Source organism: Equus asinus, chromosome 19, assembly GCF_041296235.1.
Source record: "Equus asinus isolate D_3611 breed Donkey chromosome 19, EquAss-T2T_v2, whole genome shotgun sequence".
Lineage (NCBI taxonomy): Eukaryota > Metazoa > Chordata > Mammalia > Perissodactyla > Equidae > Equus > Equus asinus.
In genome coordinates, this window is record NC_091808.1 from 13,743,385 (window position 1) to 13,763,100 (window position 19,716).

Genomic DNA, 19,716 nt, shown 5'->3' on the forward strand with positions numbered 1-19,716 from the left:
TCTTTTAGCTTTGCAATATGCTTTTGAGATTCACCCATATTTTTGTATGGCTTGGTAGCTCATTTCTTTTTATTGCTGAATAGTATTCCATTGTATGACTGTATCACAGTTTGTTTATCTATTTAGTCATTGAAAAACATTTTGAATCAAACTGCTATAAACACCTGTGTGTAGGATTTTATCTGAGCGTAAGTTTTCCGATCAGTTGGGTAAATATCTCGGATCACAATCGCTAGATAGTATGGTAAGATTATGTTTCATCATGTAAGAAACTGCCAAAACGTCTTCCAATGTGTCTGTGCCATTCTGCACATTTTACCATTTTGCATTCTGCTAGAAATGAATGAGAGTTCCTGTTGCTCTGCATCCTTGTCAGTGATTGTTATTGCCAAGTTTTGGATTAAGCCCTTCCAATAGGTGTGTACCAGTATCTCATTGTTGTTTTAATGTGCATTTCCCTAATGACAAACGGTATTGAGCATTTTTTCATATATTTATCATCTGTATATCTTCTTTGGTGGAGTATCTATTCAGATATTTTGCCCATTTCTTAAATTGGATTGCATGTTTTCTTATTGTTGAGTTTAAGAGTTCCTTATATATTTTGGTTACACGTCCTTTTTCAGCTATGTGTTTTGCTAATATTTTCTCCTAGGGTGTGACTTCTCATTTCACAATAGCATCTTTCAAAGATGTGAATTTTTACATTTAATAAAGTCCAAATTATCATTTTTATTCGTTTTTCAATATCAATATTTTAAATATCAATATTTTGAATATCAGTTTCTTATTTCATTTAAAATTTTGTTTTACTTTTATTTTATATCAATTTTATCTCACGGGTCTTGTGTGGTATCTAACAGCTCATCATCAAATCCAAGGTCATCTTGATTTTCTCTTATCTTTTCTTCCAAAAAAATTATAGTTCTTACATTTATGTCTGTGATCCATTTTCAGTTCGTTTTTGTACGATACGCAAAAGCTGTCTGTTTATTTATCTATTTACTTGCATATGGATTTCTAGTAGTTCCAGCAACATTTGATGAAGACTAGCCTTTCTCCTTTGAATTGCTTTTGTATCTTCGTCAAAAATCATTTGAATTATTCATTTGAGTTATTTGTTGGGTTCTATTGACTTAAGTGTCTATTGTTTCACCAATATCACTCTTTCTTGATTACTGTAGTTTTACAGCATGTCTTGAAATTGAGTATGTAAGTCCTCCAACTTCGTTCGTTCTTCTTTTTCAATATTGTGTTTGTTATTTCAGGACCTTTGCCTTTCCACATAAATTTCAGAATCAGTCTATTGGTATCTACAAAATAGCTTGCCGAGATTTTGTTTGAGACTGCACTTATTCTACAGATCAAGGCAGGAGGAGTCGACATTTTACCAATATTGAGCCTTTCAATTCATGAACATGGAATACTTTTGCATTTATAGAATCGATGATTGCTTTCATCAGTGTTTTGCAGTTTTCTGCAAACAGATCACTGATATATTTATACCTAAGTATTTCATTTTTGGCATAATTGCAAATGATATTTTCTAAATTTCAAATTTCAGTTGTTCAATGCTTGTATACAGGAAGGCAATGGACTTTTGTAGAGGGTCCTTTATCCTGCAACTTTACAATATTCGCTCATTAATTTAAAGAGTATTTATGTAGATTATCTGAGGTTTTCTACTTAGATAATTTTATTTTTGGTGAACAAAAGCAGTTTTAATTCTTCCTTTTGCATCTGTATGCTTTTTTTCCTTTAAAATCTATATACGTTTTTAGCCTAGGTCTTCCAGGATGATACTGAATAGAATATTTCCTCAACTTGGTCAAAACATCTACAAAAAAATCTGCAGGTTATGTCGTTCTTAATTTGCAAACACTGAAGGCTCTCCCTATAAAATCAGGAACAAGACAAAGAGGTCCACTCTCATTACTGCTATTCAAAATTATGTCAGAAGTTCTAACAAGCACAATAATGCCAAAAAAAGAAAAAAGAAAAAGAAGAAGGAAATAGAAAACATGCCAGTAGGAAAATAAACAAACAAAAGGGTCTATATATATGCAGCTAACTTGATAGTCCTATGTAGAAAATCCCAAGGAATCTACAAAAAATGTTTAGGACTGATAAATGAGTTCAGCAAATTCACAAACAACATATAAGCATGAAAAAATCAACTATATTTCCATATTCTAGCAAGAAATATATAGAAAGCCAAATTAAAGAAACAATAGCATTTATAATAGCTCAAAAACTGAAATACTTAGGTGTAAATCTAATAAAACAGGTACAGGACTGCTATGCTAAGAACAACAAGATGCTGATGGAAGAAATCAAATAAGATCTAAATAAATGAAAGACATTCTAATTCCATGGATTATAGGAGTTAACATAATCAATTCTTCCCAAACTGATACACACATTTAATGTAATTCCCATCAAATCTCAGCAAAATGTTTTTAAATATAAATGAGATTATTCTAAAATTTATACAAAAAGGCAAAGTAACTAGAACAGCTAAAATATTCTGAAAAAGAAGAGAGTGGGAGGAATCATTCTACTCAAATTCCACACTTATTATATAACCACAGTTATCAAGACTGTGTGATATTTGTGGAGATGAACATATAGTTCAACAGAACGGAAGAGAGAATCCAGAATTAGATTCTTACAAATACCTCCAAGAAATTTTTCATGATGGAGCAAGAGCAATTCGTCAGAGGATGGATAGCTGTTCCAACAAACAGCGTTGGAGAAATTGAGCTTCTGTAGACACAAAAAGTGGACCTCACACCTTATACAAAGCCTAAACTTCACATCTTATACAATATTAACTTAAAATGTATTATGGACTTAAATGTAAAATATAAAACTATAAAACTTTAAGAAGATAACATGAAAGGAAATTTTCAGGTCCTAGGGCTTGAGGAAATGTTCTTTGACTTGACGCTGAAAGCATAACCCATGAAAGGAAAAACTCTATGAAAGACCCTGTTAAGAAAATTAAAAAACAAGATAACCTGGGGAGAAAATATTTGCCAATCACACAGCTGGCAAAGGACTCATATCTATAATACATTAAAAAAAAACAAACCCAAATGCAACAGTAAAAAAAATATCCAATTAGAAAATACGTAATTGACAAGATGATAAATAAGCATATGAAAATACGTTTAACATCACTAGTCATTAGAGAAATGGGATATCACTACACACCTATTAAAACTATATCTATATATAACCAAAAGCTGATAAGGATGCAGAAAAACTGGATCTATATTCATTTATCGCTGGTGAGAATGTAAAATGGCATGGCCACACTAGAAAATATTTTGGCAATTTTTTTTAAAAAAATAAAAATACAATTACAATAAATTCAGAAATTGCACTCCTGGATATTTATCCAAAGAAACCCCAAAACTTATGTTCACACAAAATCCTGTACTCTCTTTTTCAAAAGTAACTTTATTTGTTATAGCCAAAACCTGAAATATCCAAAATGTCCTTCAGTAGGTGAATGGTTAAGCTGTGGTACATCCATGTCATGGACTATTACTCATCAAAAAAAAAAAGAAAGAAAAAAAAGACTATTGATACACACAACTTGGATGGATCTCAAGCACGTTATGCTGAGTGAAAAAGACCAATCCCAAAGGGTCACATACTCTATGATTTTATTTATATAATATTCTCAAAACTATAAAACTATAGAGATGAAAAACAAATTAGTGATTGCCAGAGGTTAGGAATGAAAAGAGGTGGAGGGATGTGTGTAATTATTAAGGGGTAGCAATAAGGAAGGTCTTTGCGGTGATGCAATAGTTCTATATATCGATTGTGATGACCAGGTGAATATACACATTTGATAAAATGATATAGAATTTGCAAATGCATTCTATCAATGTCACTACTCTTGTTTTGATCTTGTACTATAATAATTTAAGACGTAAGCTTTAGGAGAGGGGAAGAGAATGGGTGAGAGTGCATGGGATCTCTCTGTATGTACTATCTTTCCAAATTTTGTATATAATAATTTTAAAACAAAAGTTTCAAAAGCAGTTGTAAAATATTTTCATATGACAAACTTTATACAAGTATTTATTCATTAATTCAACAAATATTAAATGCTTCATCTGCTAGTACTATTTTAATTGATAGGAATTCATCAGTGAATAAAGCAAAGTTTCCATTCCCATGGAGTTTACATTCTAGTCGGAGGATACATAAAATAAGCAATTAAACCTATGTGTGATATGTCAGGTGATGAAAGCACAATGAGGGGATAGAGAGTGATGAGGGTTGGGGAGCAGCTCTTATGTCCAGTGTGGTCAAAGAAAGCCTCCGCGATAGGGTACAATTGAGCCAAGACCTGAAGTAAGCAAGGGCATTAGTCAGGAGGCTATCTGGGGAGAGAGCATTCTGACCAGAGAGTATAGTAAAACCTGGAGATTAGAGAGGGATTGGCATGTTCAGCAGAGAGCAAGGAGGCTTATATGGCTGAGCTTTGAGCAGGAAGAGATTGGGGGGACTAGAATTAGAGTAATGAGTAGCCAAATCACGTACACCTGACAAGAACTTCGGATTTTACAGTAAGTTGGAAACTCCTCGGAGAATTTTGAGAAAAGTGAAATGGTCTAAGACTGAAGAGCATCACTCTAGTTTTATTACACTAGATCATAGAATGGCTAGGACAGGTGCCATAAACCAAGAAAAAATCTGCCACCCAAAAATATACCTAGATTTTTATGGATGAAAATACAGAAATTTGACTTTTCAGAGTCCTCAAAACTCCAGTATTACTAAAAAGTTGCTTATCTCTCATCAAACATCAAGATATATCTATATTTAAGATCTTTGGTCAAAAGTTTCTTCACAAAGATATTATAGTGCATAAATATCTCTACAGATTCATCCATTCACATAACAACATGATCCATATATATAACATCCATGCCTGTGGCACTTCAATTCTTTTATTTTTTTATTCATTATTTATTTATGAAGCATATTTTATTTTGCAGAAACTGACGTTTCTTCTGTAAATAGAGATGAATAAGAAAAGATTTCAGTCCTCCAGCGCCTCGCTTGGTTGTATAGGTGATGGATGTATAAAGTATCACAAAGCAAGGAATAGGAAGGAGACTCTGTTATAGAGATATGAATAAGTTATGGTGAAAGAAAAAAAGGTATCCTTGGGTGAGTTCAAAGGTGGCACCTGATAGATGTTGAAGAGTAAGTAGGTGTCTGTCCAGTGGCCAAAAGAGAATATTCTAGGAGCATAACTAGAAAACAGCCAGTACCCCAGCAAGAAAGTGTGAAAGATAGCCAGTGATTATAGTATTGTATGCTTAATTTGCGTGATGCATCGTTGTGTACATGACGATGTTATTTAGAAATGTCTAGAAGGCAACAAGGGGTTAAAAGATTATGTAGATAATGTTATCAATGACCAGAAAAGAAAAGAAAACTTGAGGAGCAGACGGGGATTGTGGGAAAAGCCCAGTGCAAACTCAGTTTGAACACATGAGGTTTGAAGTACTCATATATGAGTTTTGGACTGGAAATAGAGAAATGAAAAGATCATCTTTATGTAACAATGCATTGTACAAAATAAGTATTAACAAATGCCAACACCACTTTTCTCAGTAACTGTTGAACTTTAGGGTCCTGGGATAAGTTAAATTGCAACAGAGTCCAGTCTGGCTGTGGCGAAGTTAGTTTTTATTTTGCCTAACTGGGCCTCATGGGAAATAGGTCATGGAAATAGCCTTCTGGTAATTACTTAAAAGAAGAAGGAAGAGGAGAAGGGGAGAAGACAATAAGGGGCAGGAGGAGGAGGAGGAGGAGAGCGATGAGGAGGAAGCAGAAGAAAAGGGAAGCAGCAACTGCTTACATATGAACAAATCAAATCCTTTCTCCATTGCAACATTTTTTGGTTCCTTCCCAATATCAGCCCACATTCCCAGTGAAAGGACGGTTGTCTTTTATTTGTCTTTTGAGATATCTTCATATCTTGACTAGAGTTTGATATCTAGCAGCTGGGGTCCCAAACTATGACTATCCTCAATAAGTCAGCAGATAACTCTCATGGATCAGAATGATCCTTTATACCAGTGACGGGAAAGATGGCATGTGCACAGCAAAAGCAGTGTATATTGTCACCAGATAGCTCTGTTGAGCAGATACGGAGATGTGGGATAGAGCCTGTAGCATTGTTAAACTGTGGAGCAGTTCTTATCTAACATTTTTGAGACAACGTTATGAAAAGTGATATTTATTTTTCTTTGTTTGAAAGAATTCAACAGGAACCAGCCCAGTGGCATAGTGGTTAAGTTCATGTGCTCTGCTTCCATGACCCAGGGTTCCCGAGTTCGGATCCTGGGGGCGGACCTATGTACCACTCATCAAACCATGCTGAGATGGTATCCCACACACAAAACAGAGGAAGATTGGCACAGATGTTAGCTCAGGACAATTTTCCTCACCAAAAAAAAAGGAAGAAAGAAAGAATTCAACACTGCCTAGTGATTAAAGCTGTCTTGAAAATGAAAGGACTTGCTTCACAACACTCTCTTTCATTTGAGTATTATCTTTCTGAAAAAATTAAAAGAATTATTTAAAACATACTAAACTGTTCTTATTTATTTGTAATAAGTTGCTGATACTATAAAATCTAGTGACTTTGATACAAGCAATAGTCTCCCCAAATCCTAACATGTACCTTAATCCTAATTACAAAAAAAAAAAAAAGGATTTTTTAAACATCTTTTAGTAGAGTTACAGCCTTAGTGTACTTTATGAGGTTCACCTAGAACGCAATTTTGAAGTCTCTAAGGATACTGTGTTCTCTGCAAGGTCACAGTGACATGAACAAAGCAGTCCGAATGACTAATGGAGAAATCTATTGTGCCTCTGTGCAGATTCCTCAATGCAGACTGCTGGATTTGACACTGGAATTCAAAACAAAATCTGTTTCTGATTAGATACAATTAAAATATTTGTCTGTGTCGGGTATGAACCGTCACCCCAAACCCTTACCCCAACTCTGCTTTCTTAGAATGAGTGGAGGCTTAGCTTTTGTGCTTTTAAAGCTTGCAGACAACGTTTAAGTCATTTGTGTCACAATTTTCTGGATAACTAAACAAACAAGCAAACAAACCTAGCAAATGAGGAAGGCAAAATTATTGGAACTCTTCTCCTAACCTTTTGATTATTTTCATTCTCAAGGAAATGATATTTTAAAAGTTGGTCTTCAGTCTGAATACTGACCTGCACTGGAGTGGTGGATGAGTATTGTATTTATGCATTCATATTGTACTCAATTAGTCAGTTCTCTCCACTTGCAATTTAAGCAAATGATAAGAACTTCCTGATGGAGTAAGTCTTGGATTTTAGGGGTAGGTGTGGGTTTATCCACTTCCAAGCCTCATCTTTTAGCCCATCCTTTCACATATTTCAGATCCTATATCTTTACATGGTGTGGAGTTCTGAAATCTGGATCCTAAGTTTCAGCTTCAGAGTACTAAAAGTACTAAAGAGTACTAAAATTTTTAATTCTCTGTTTGCTCTGAAATTATTGAAAATGGTTTCACATTGCCACCCATATATATATATGTATATATATATATATGATATATATGGTATTTTATATATATATGAATGTACATATATGATCAAATCATAGGCACATTTTTAATGCAGTATTTAAAAGCATTTTGCTTGAAGCCAGCCCCATGGCCGAGTGGTTAAGTTTGCGTGCTCTGCTTCGGTGGCCCGTGGTTTTGCTGGTTCAGATCCTGGGCACAGACATGACACTGTTCATCAAGCCATGCTGAGGCGACATCCCACACAGCACAACCAGAAGGACCTACAACTAGAATATACAACTATGTACTGGGGGGCTCTGGGGAGAAGAAGAAGAAGAAAAAGAAGTATTTTGCTTATCTTCCCTGTCTTTTCTTCTTCTCTTTCTCCACCACACTCTCCTAGGCCCCCAGGGGCCATGTTAGCAATCTAGTAAGTACCCTTCCATCTTTTTTCTCATGGTGCTTAGATAATCACTTTAATCATATGTATGTATATGCACTATATATGATACACATGTTCACCTAAATATGTATGCAGATGCAAGAGTTTGATCATTATTTTAAAGAAAATAGAATAACATGATATACTTATTTTGCATTTTTCTTTTGCCACTCAGCGGTACTTTGTGGAGATCTTTCCAGGTTAACTGTTACACAGCGGGAGACCAAAGAAGGCAAGTGATGAGAGGGATCTTGACTGGTGGGAAGAAGTGTATTGTCAGTTATATTGTTACAATTATCAGTGTATAGTCATCCTAAAAAGTAGAGCATCTTCTAGTTGTTTATTACAGACAATGAACCCCTTTGTTGCTTTCATCCTGGTGATTGCACCCACCACCTCTCCCCTCATCTACTTGTTACGCTGCATGAGTATGGGACTCTAATTCATTATCTTCAATAGCTGCATAATATTCCAGGGTATGGGTATCTCACAATTTTTTTTCTCAGCCACAGTTACTTTGCTACTCTGATTTCCTCTGTTTCTACAGTCTGGTACTTTTCATCTGTCAAATAAAATCCCAAGATAGAATTACTTGTCCAAAAGAATCTGTATTTTTAATTCTAAAGATATTTCAAGAATATTCTGGAGAAAGCTTTAACAATGCAAAGTTTTCATGAACAATAGGTGTTTTCCCTCATTTTTGTTTAAATTACCTTGATGGGTATAAAAATTTCATTTTATTGCAATTTACATTTTCTTGAACTTTATTGAGCTTTAGCATTTTTTCATATGCCTGTGGTTGGTTTATGTTTGCTGCCTTGCTCTTCTGTGTTTGCACATTTTTCTACTGTGCCACCTTTTAGTCAAAAAGTAAGAGATTTTGTATATTTTAAATTGAATTGCCTGCACCAGATACTTTTTTTCAAAAGCAAATGTTTATAGAATTTGTTTTGTTATCTTTTGCAATTCGTTTATTCATTAATTCCATGGATATATATTGAGTACTTAGTGTGTGGCATGGCAAAATCCTGTTTGGAACAAATTTGAAGAAGAATAAAAGGAAAAAAAGGAATAAACAAAAGTAATTTTTATACAAAAGAATTTTAATTTTATTAATATATGTCCATCTTTTTTATGTTTTGTGTTTCTAGTTATCAGAAAGTATCTCTGTATTTACGTGGGTAAATACAATCTTCTAGATTTTCTTACCATATTTTTATTTGTATTGCTTATTTATTTAATTTTCCATATGGAATTGATAAATATAGCTTACGGTTGGGGTCTATCGCAGTGTGAGTTCCCTGGGAAGCTGACTCTAAGATGAAGGTTAACAAGTACGGGTTTGATCAGAGAGTGCTCTTGTGAATATTACTGTGGAAGGGATAAGACAAAGCAGAACCGGGCAGAGGGAGGAGATGGATTGCCATGACGTGTCAGTGAGGACTGCAGTCAAATCCATGGGAGCTCTAAAACTGTGATGGTTCTTCAAACTTTGGGCAAGGAGTCTGGTCCACTTGTTGGTCAAAGGCTGCCTTGGGTAGGTGGTATGAATTAGGATGAAGTAGCTCTTTTCAGTTGGGCACTTTCAAAGAATATTGTCAAGACTATCTATAAGGAGCAGTCTCAGCAGGTAGGAAAATAAGGGGAATCTGGAAGCACATCACAGTGTCTACCACAGGATCGAACCTTATGTCTTTCCAGACAGTCAATTAGTTGTGCCTGCACCATTATAGAATAATCTCACCAAATAAAATATCACATGAGTAATAAATTAAAGTATGTTGACATGTATAATTGGTACTCAAAGACCTGTTTCCAGAGTCTCTATTCCTTACCAACTATTTATTTGTAAAATCCTATGCCAATTGCATATACATATAATGCAATAGCTTTACGCTATGTGTATATATCTGATAGGGCAAAATATGCAGTATTGATTTCTATATATCTCTCTCCATTTTATGCGTATACATATATATCCCCATTATATACATATATATGTGTGTGTATATATTTATTTATAATATTCTTATATATAAGTGTGTATATATATATATATTTCAGGTGCACTTTATTACCAAGGTTTTAAAAATCATCCACTTTAAAGGCCTCCTGTTTGCACCTCTCTGAATTCATTCAGTTCAGGCCTGGATCGAGTTTGGAAGCCTGAAGTAGAGAAAAGGAAAGAAAACAGCACGTGTGTTTTCTTTCCTCCTGGACTTACGTCCTGGATCACTCTCCAACATCTGTTTTCGGATCCCTTCAGAGATGAGTACATTGGGATTAGAGGATTAGAGCCCAAAATTGTGCTGTTATAACATCTAGTAGATGCTCAAGTGATGGTTTCTTTCATCGGGAAACTTTATGAGCCCCATGTGAGCTCACCCTCCCCACTGGGGATCTCCATCCTCCATTGGCAGGTAGCTCCAGTCAATTCTTTTGTTTTTATAAGGTTCTAAGGGCATATCAGGCATCAGTCTCTGTGTTCCCAAACTCCATGGACCATTATTGGACTACTGAGTAATTGCTTGCAACTTGTCATCTCCCAAGGAGCGAGGAAATTGGGAGCTGAGAAGGTGAGGGTTTTGGAAACACATGCCACACTCCAAAATCTTGTAAAAACCTCCACTTTCCAATTGTATTAGATGGAAATGCATTTAGCTATATGTAACAGAGAGCCTACTACAGTTATTTAACCGGATGGAAGTTTTATTATTTACAGATTATAAGAAGTTGGGAGGTTGACATTGGTAGATCTGCCCCAGAAGTCATCAGGGATCCAGTTTCTGTTCAGTTTCCAGCTTCTTTTTTCCTCAGCATGTGGCATTTGTCTTCATAATCCCAGGATGGCTCCAGAACCTTCAGGCATTGAAACCTGATTCCAGGCAAGAGGCAGAGGTAAGTGAATAGGAAAATAAATAGTACATAAATAAGTAAATAAATAAACAAGTGAATAAATACACACATGCATAAATGCATAAATACAAAGGTAAATAAAAGGCTTTGCAAGCCCACTCCAACTCTTCCTTATCAGGGCGTTAAATGCTTTTCCAAAGTCACACCACATAGACATTTGCATACGTTTAACTGATGAGAACTATGTCAAATGATTATCAAGGTTTTCAAGGGAGCATGGAAAAAATATTCTCTAAGATGAACACTTTGTTGCCTTGAACAATGATAGACAGAAGGGGAAATGAGTAATTGGTAGTCAATTAGCATTGTTTGCCACACTTGTCTTTCACCCATGGTAGTGTGTGTGTGTGTATGTAATGCATAACTCCTGAAGTTGGGTAATGGTCACAAAACCAATTATTGGATGCATACTTACTAAGTCCTAGATATACAGGCTGGCATATCTCTTTAGAACACGGAGGTATTTGTTATCTATTATTCTCAGCTTTGAGGACCTATGCAGAAGCTTGGAAAATAAGGAAAGTCTCGTTCCACATGTTAAACCAGATTGGTGCCATTAAATGGTCAAAAAAGGAAGGAATTAGTATTCTTTTTTTTTTGATCTTCTCCACAAAGCCGCCCAAGTATGTAGTTGTATATTTTAGTTGTAGGTCCTTCTAGTTCTTAACATTCTTGAAGATACCACTTGTCTTAGAGAGACTTGAAAAAGCTGGCCTAAATTTTACTGGTGTTTTCCCAAGTGATATGCAATCCTAGTCCTGGCTTTGTAAAATTGTTAAATTTTTATTGAGGGATAACTACATGCATTAAAATGCACAGATATTAAATTCAATATGTTTTGATAATTCCATTACCAACACCCAAGACAAGATGGAGAATATTTCCTGCTCCTCAGAAAGTTCACTCATGCCCTTTTCCAGTCAGTTCTACAGTTTCTACTGAATAAATCTCAGTTATTTTCATATCACAGATTAGTTTATGCATGTTGGAGAACTTCGTACTAGTGACATGATATATAGCATACTCTCTTGTGTCTGCTTTCTTTGTTCAGTAGGCCCACAGTTCATTCATTGTTATTGGAGTATTATTCCATTGTATGAATGTACCACAATTTGTTCTCTTGTTGAGGGACAGTTGGGCTATTTCCAGTTATGGACAATTATGCATAAATTTTCTATGGATAATCTTTTATGAAGTGTCATTTTAAGCCTTTTGCTCATTTTCTTACATTAATCTTTGTATTGCTGATTTTTATTCTGCATACAAGTACTTTACACAGACACACACAAACACACATACACAGGTATGTATTCTTTGTATTTATCCTGCTTTGAGTTTGTTGTTGTTATTTCATATTTCTGAGTTGATGTCTTTCATTAATTTTGGACGTTTTCAGCCATTTTTCCCATTCTGTGTCTCCTTTTCTTCTGAGACTCTGTTTATAAGACACATGTTTAATTGTTTAGTGTTGTTTCACAGGTCTCAGTCATTCTACTTTTGTTCCAAGTACCTAATACTATGTATCAAACAATACCAAATTTGGTGGAGTAAAAAATAAGCATTTATTGTTTTTATTTCATGTGGACTTGGCATTGACTGGGCTCGGCTATTTGGTTCTCACTAAGTATTTATAATTTGATTCAAGTTAGACAATGGCTTCAGCCAAAGTTATTGCAAAGACATCCTTATTCGCATGCCTGCTGGTTGAAGCTGGTTGTCAGCTGGGACTTCGGTGGAGACTGGCAACCAGAATCCCTACACATGTCCTCCCCATTTGGCCTGAGCTTCCTCACAGCATAGTGGCTGCATTCCAAGAGTGAGTACTCCTGGAGAGAGTAGCAGAAGGGCCATGGTCTTTTCTAATCTACTCTTTCAAGTCACAAATGTGTCACTTTAACTGTATTCTGTTTGTCAAGGAAATCACAAATGCGCCTCTTGATGCAAGAGTGTCAAAGAATTTGTGGACATATTCTGAAATCACCACGTTTTTTCACTCTTCTTTCTTCTTGGGTTTCAGTTGAATGTTTTCTATTAACCAATCTTCAAGTTCACCTATCCTTTCCTGTGCCATGCCCAATCTGCTATAGAGTCTATCTAATATATATTTTATTTATTTTTTATTTCTTTTTTGCTGAGAAAGATTTGCCCTGAGCTAATATCTGCTGCCAATTTTCCTCTTTTTTCGCTTAAGAAACATTATCCCAGAGCTAACATCTATGCCAGTCATCCTTTATTTTGCATGTGGGTCACTACCACAGCATGGCTGATGAGTGGTGTAGGTCTGCGCCCTTGATCTGAACCCATGAACCTGGGCTGCGGAAGTGGAACACACTGAACTTAACCACTTGGCCACGGGGCTGGCCCCTATTTATTTTGTTTTTTATTTTCTATTTCTACCATTTGCATTTGATTTTCTTATATTTTCATGAATGCTGTCCATCTTTTACACTATATCATTTAATATTTTTATGACAGTTATTTTATAGTTCCTGTCTGATAATTCCAACCTGTGAGTAATTGCTGGATCTGCTTTTGTTGATTGTTTCCTTTCTTGACCATATTTCATATTTTCTTGTTTGTTTTAATTTTTCATTGCATGTCAAAACATTTACCTCCAGTAAAGGTCACACGTTTTCTTCAGATAAGCCACTAGACCAAGGGGGTGACTGTTTGAATTGGGGAGGAATTTGTTGTAGTTTTAGTTTGATTCAGTTCATCACTAGATTCAAATATTTGTGGGCAGAGTCAGCTTGACTCTTTAGCAAAACTTGGTGTATGAGCGCCGACAAGATCCCAGAGATCTCTGTGTGCTTTACAACAAGGAAACCTGCTATTTTGGTCATTGGAGAGTTCTCTTTCCTCTCCAGTTTTCCACCCTAATATTTTGCTCCAAGCTGTAATAGGCAGACTGCCTTACAATTCCTCGGAGATGTTTTTCTCAGCTCTCCTGTACCATTTTCTAGCCTTTGGTAGATGAATGCCAGAATGCCTCAAATTGATTTCTCCCAACAATCTTTTCTTGCTTCTAGCCCAAGGTCATTGAGGGTCTGGAGTACCTCAAATGGGTTCCTCTCAGCTTTCTTGCTCTCTCCTTCACCCTTATTCAGAGAACAAATGCTCTGCACTTTGGGAAGCCCTCATTCACCTAAGGAGGATTTGCTTCATTAGTCTTGCTTTGCCTCCAAAGTCTATCATACTGGAGCCTAACAGTTGTTGAAGATCCATTAGGAGGAATTGGAGATTCAGTGACTTCTGGACTCCTCAAAATTCTAATCTGGCACACAGTCCATGAGCAGCCATTAAAAGTTTAACAATTAAACATTTGGCTATTTTATCATTCCCTTTGTTTATGTGGAATTCTTCCCCCTCTCATGAATGAGGATGGTTGTGAGTCTCTTCTCTCTTATGAGGGACTTAACCTTTTTTTAAATTTAATTTACTTAGGCTTTATTGCATCCTTTGCTCTGTCACAGGTTTGTAAAGATCTCTGTGTATGAAGCTTATCCACATTGTTATGGCTTTTTGGATGAAAGTGGAAGTCTTTCAGTTTTCTGAGTTCTAAGTGGAAACCTAGCCTTGTAAATGGAAGTAATTCTTTTCATTATCATAGGTTTCCATGGTGTGCTTGAAGATTGCATTATTCTAGTTTTCCTTTTTAAAAAATATTTTGTTACGAAACATCTACTTTTACATACCACCTTCCCCACACCGCAGAGACAGGTTTCCAACTTCATTTGAAGGGTGTATTGCTGTTTTGCTCGTCTGATGAGATTTCGTGGGGAGCATCTCTTGAATACTTGTGGATTAGGCATTTTCCTTTAATTGTGAATCTCTCCCCCTGACTTTAAGGAAAGACTAGTCGTGTTGTCTTTTTTCTTTGAATTTTGAAAACATTAGAATGTACAGAACTTCATACATAATTATACACTCCAAAGAACTAAACCCCAGTGAAAATAATTCTCTTTTGTGCCTTGCCTCTGAGTTAGTAATTCTGGAGATGAATACCACACTACTAAGTGTGCTGATGCCTCATGGTCTGTAACACAGGCCAGGTAGAAATGATACACTGGAAAATGTGAACTAGAAAACATAAAGAAGTAAAATTTCTACATCGTCAAGCAAGTATAATCGTTGGCATTGACAGGAAAGAAGCAATCAAAATGACCACAAGTTCAGTTTTAATAGAAATGACTTTTTGTTTTACAGTTCTTATTTTGTTTCTAGAAAAAATCATCACCTTAGAGGAGGTAAAAGTTAAGAACCTTAGCTCCCCTGGACATTTCTGAATATAAATCTGCAGGAAAAATAACAGGTATAGCTACTTATGATATGCTTCATGTTTTTAGATAATCGTGCAATATTGAACAGACTTCATAAGTTCTTGGAGGCTTAGTTTTATCATATTTGAAATTAGATATATAAAATCAAGGGCTTTAACTTGAGGTTAGTGGACTCAGCTTAGAGAGTCTGGAAAGATGCAAAGTTTATATTTTTCTAGGGAGAGAGGATAGATAACTTTCAACAAATGTTCAAATACACCCATGGCTCAAAAATGTTTCAGAAATACTCTCGGTATATTTCAAACTGTATGTTAGATTGTCCTACCATTGGGACTCTTGGTATATTTTAACTGGAAGAGAAACATAGTCAATCTGTGCTAATGTTTTCTAACAGTTGTATATGTTGGGAGTGTGCCATGTTCTAGACACTCTACTGAACAGTCTACATGTCTTTTTTCATGCAGTCTTCATGGTAGAATAAAGCAGGACTTAACAGTATCCTCATTTAATGAATAAGGAATTTAAAGCTCAAAGAATTTATGTTACTTTCCATGGCCATGTTGTTTTTGTGTTGTGGCATCAGAATCTGAGGCTAAGTCTTGAGGCAAACAAAAGCTCTTATGATCTTTGTGTCTAATATGTTTGAGGAGGAAATGATGCGACGATAATGCCTTACTGAACTGGAGGGGCTAGACAAAATAATAGGTAATCACAGTTTATAAATAATTTATTGAAAAGATAAAATACTAGATTGGATTCTAACTTCCCTGGATGCCAGGAAAACCTAGTTAGTTCAACATAAATTCAGTATCACTAATTCTGCCTTAATCCATTTTTCTTCCCTCCACAAAGCTTTTCAAAAATTTCTCACAATGAGGCAAAAGTCTCAATTATACACTGCTTGCTATAAGGAAAATCCTAGATATTAGTGATTCTGCAGAGTGCCGTAAGTGGGAATAGGAGTTCCTTCATAGTGTTAAAGCAACAAAAGAAGACATGATTATCTCTGGGAGAATAGAGATGAAATAAGAATAATCCACATGATGCACAGCTTGGAAACTCATAGAAGACTCTGTAATGGATAGTGTGGGATAGTAAGTGAGTGGAAATACATGCATTATTATCAGGAGAGGCACCTGGGGTATTATAAATCGATGCAGTAAAATCCTTTCAGAAAGCAATTTGGCAACCTGTCTGAAAAGCTATAAAAACCTTTATACCTTTTGACCCAGTAATATCTCTCCTGAGAATTTATCCTAAGGAAATAATTCAAAAGAGGAACACAACTATATGCATAAAATTATTAATTACAGCATTAACTCTACCAGTGAAAAGATGGAAACAACCTAAATATCCAGCAATAGAAAGGTAGTAAGTTATGGGACATTAAATTTAAAAAAATCAGATAGCCATTACAATTGTAATGATAAATACTGAAGCAACATGAAAAATATATGCAATGAAGTTAGTGGAAATAAAGATTACAAAATGATTAAGATATTGAATGATTAAGCTTTTAAAAAAGAGATTTACACATAGATAAAGACTTCAAGGGAAATAGAAGAAGGTGAAAGCAGTTGTATACTGTAACAGTGGGATTCAGGGTGAAATCAGTTCCCTGTTGACATATTGTCTTAATGCTATGAGAAAACTGTATCCAGTAGCTAAAAATCAGAAAAGGAGGACTTGCGCTACCAGGTTTTATGTGTTCTCTGAGACAAGGACCAGTAGTTACCTGTACTCATTGTACTGATACTTTTGAACTTGCCATCTATAACTTAGCCATTTTGAAATACTGTGGCTTATAAGGATAATACTACTGAGTATGATTTTTTCAGTTACAGATATATTAAGTACTTGTAGTTGTTTCTTGTTTCCTATTGGGTTGTTAGCTAAATTCCTAACTGGGTCCCTAGTTTGGTATGTCCTATTTTCAAAATACAGTTTGTGAAGGCATGAATACAAGTCCACATTCTTTCATTTTGAATTATATATGTGCAGGGTACTATAACTCTCTCCTATGCTTACAGGGGAAAATTCGCTTACATTGTAATCAAGGAAGCTCAAAATCCATATGCAATCCCTTGACTCTCCCATAAAACCTTCCTTTGGGTAACAAAGAGGCAGTACGTGCCAACCAAGTTCTCTCCATTTGCCCTGTCTCATATCTGTGCCTTTGTGAGCCTAAGACCTTTACACAGCCTAGAAAATCTCCCTTACGTAGCCTCTAGGTATTTAAATTCTACCTATGTGTCAAGGACCAATTGAAGCCCTTTCTTCCACCAGAAGGCCTTTCCAGAAAATTCCATCCTAATTGACTTCTCCCTCCTTTGAAAGCCTATGTCACTGCCATTTGACATTACTCATATTATTGGTTTGTATTATTATTTCACTGCCAGTGCTATATACATTTACTGTTTGTAAGCCTTATTTTCAACAACCAGATTGTTTGGACTACAAAGGCAGGAAACAAAAATCCCAGTCCTTATATAAGTAAGTATAAGTAATAACCAATACACAGATGTTAGTTAAATGCTATGGGAGGTATGCTTAAGGAAAACGTCTGGCATTGGCTTTAAAACTCACTGAGTTCTGGTACCAAATTTTATCTAATACTCCTGTTATAACACTTTACTGATGAATGACAAAATTGTAAAACAATTTTGTACCTGTCACCCTCCAAGACATGAAATTCTTGAACTCAGAGGTACAGTCCATGCATTATCCCTTCTTGTATATCCTGAACATGAGTATAGTCTTTGTCACAGAGAAGGTCACTGATATTTGCTGAGTGCATGCATCAATTAATCAACTCCATTTCCTTGAAGGGTCTTACTTTACGTAGTAAAATTTTTTTAAAAAGCAGAATAAGCTCTTGGAAGTAGAGTTTCGGAAAAGAAACCCTACTTTACCTTATCAAAAAAATAAATAATACAGGAAAGGAAGAAACAAACATTTCTTGAGGGCTCACTTTAAGCCTGTGCAGGTGCTTTAACAAACATTCTGTATTTTAATATTAACAATAACATCTACATTTTTTGAGGGATTAATATGTGCGAAGCACTTTTCCAAGAGGTCTACATGTAGAATTCTATTTATTTCTCACAATGCCATGGATAAGTACAATTATTCTCCTTTGCAGAGAGAGTTAATCTAAGGTACCAAAGATTTGTGATTGGAGGACTTGATATTCCCAACCAAGCAGTCAGACAGTGTAAAGGCTAGAGAAATTAAACTTTTCCAGAAGATGACAAATAATAGAGGAATAGTGAAATTTAAAATCAATTTAATTCATTTATAAAGGTGAAGCTGGAGACTTGAGTTGTTCCCTGAAAAACATATGCTCAGGTATCTTTTTAAATTTTTTCATTAAACTTGCTATGTTTTCTTTGAGGCCAGGGCATAAACAGATTTTGGAAGACAATTTAATATAAAACTTCAAATAATTGGATTCTGAGTTGTTACTGTACCTTAATGAGGTGTTACACCTTTAAAAGGATAAAATAAAGTATATACAGCCTGTTTTCTTTCCAATTCTTAAATATTTAGCATCATTTGATAAAACGTTAACCTGCTTATTGTGGATCAGACATTTTTACAGCTTGATTTAAATTGCACTCGTAGAATGATATGAATCAGACTATTTATAAGGAATTAATCATATGATTTATTTGTTCTCTGGAGTGTTGATAAGCAAAGCCTTTTTTTAAAATCTAGAAAACAGCATTTCTAGACTTCAAGGAGATACTGGCTAAGTTGATTTATCTATTTTATTAGAGGTTATAAATAACTAAGCAGATCAAACTGATATTTATTTGACAGTTCCCATGTTCAGTTGATAAAATGAGACTATTTCCCATGAGAATTTTTGTAACCAAATATATAGTTGTGCTTTATGGTGTGAAATAATTCTAGATACATCCAAAACCATCACAGTTACTTTTACTTTGTCATTAATGGTTAGAAATTTTGTATTTATTTAAATATATTTAAAATAAAATAAATAACCATGAGTTTATTCAATTCCTGTCTAAAACATGCTAAATGATTCATCTTCTACCCGGCAGTGATATCTTGATTAATACATCTTCTGGGAAGGAGGCTCGAGATTATTTATATGAGCTCAACAGTTTTATCTAAAAACATCAATCGGAGGATAAAAGAAATCCTCTCTCTAAATGAAATGCCATGCACTAACAAACCAGAGAAGAAGGTTTTGTTGCCATTTGTTTTTTCCTTTCCATGAAGGACCCAGAGTAAAAATTCGTTTGTCTGACCTGCCCTGAAAACAAACGCAATTTGGTTCTTTATTGTAAGAAGCAAGCGTAGTGGCAATAATGATAGAATGGAGAATTCATGTTTTCTTACTCCCGTCCTGTCTCTGACTCTCCTCTTCTGACCTCAAAAGGCTACAGTTGATGGGAGAGAGAAGGAAAGAGGTGTAAACCTGTTGCTTGTAGCTGCACCGTAAGAGTCAGCACAGAGCAGTATA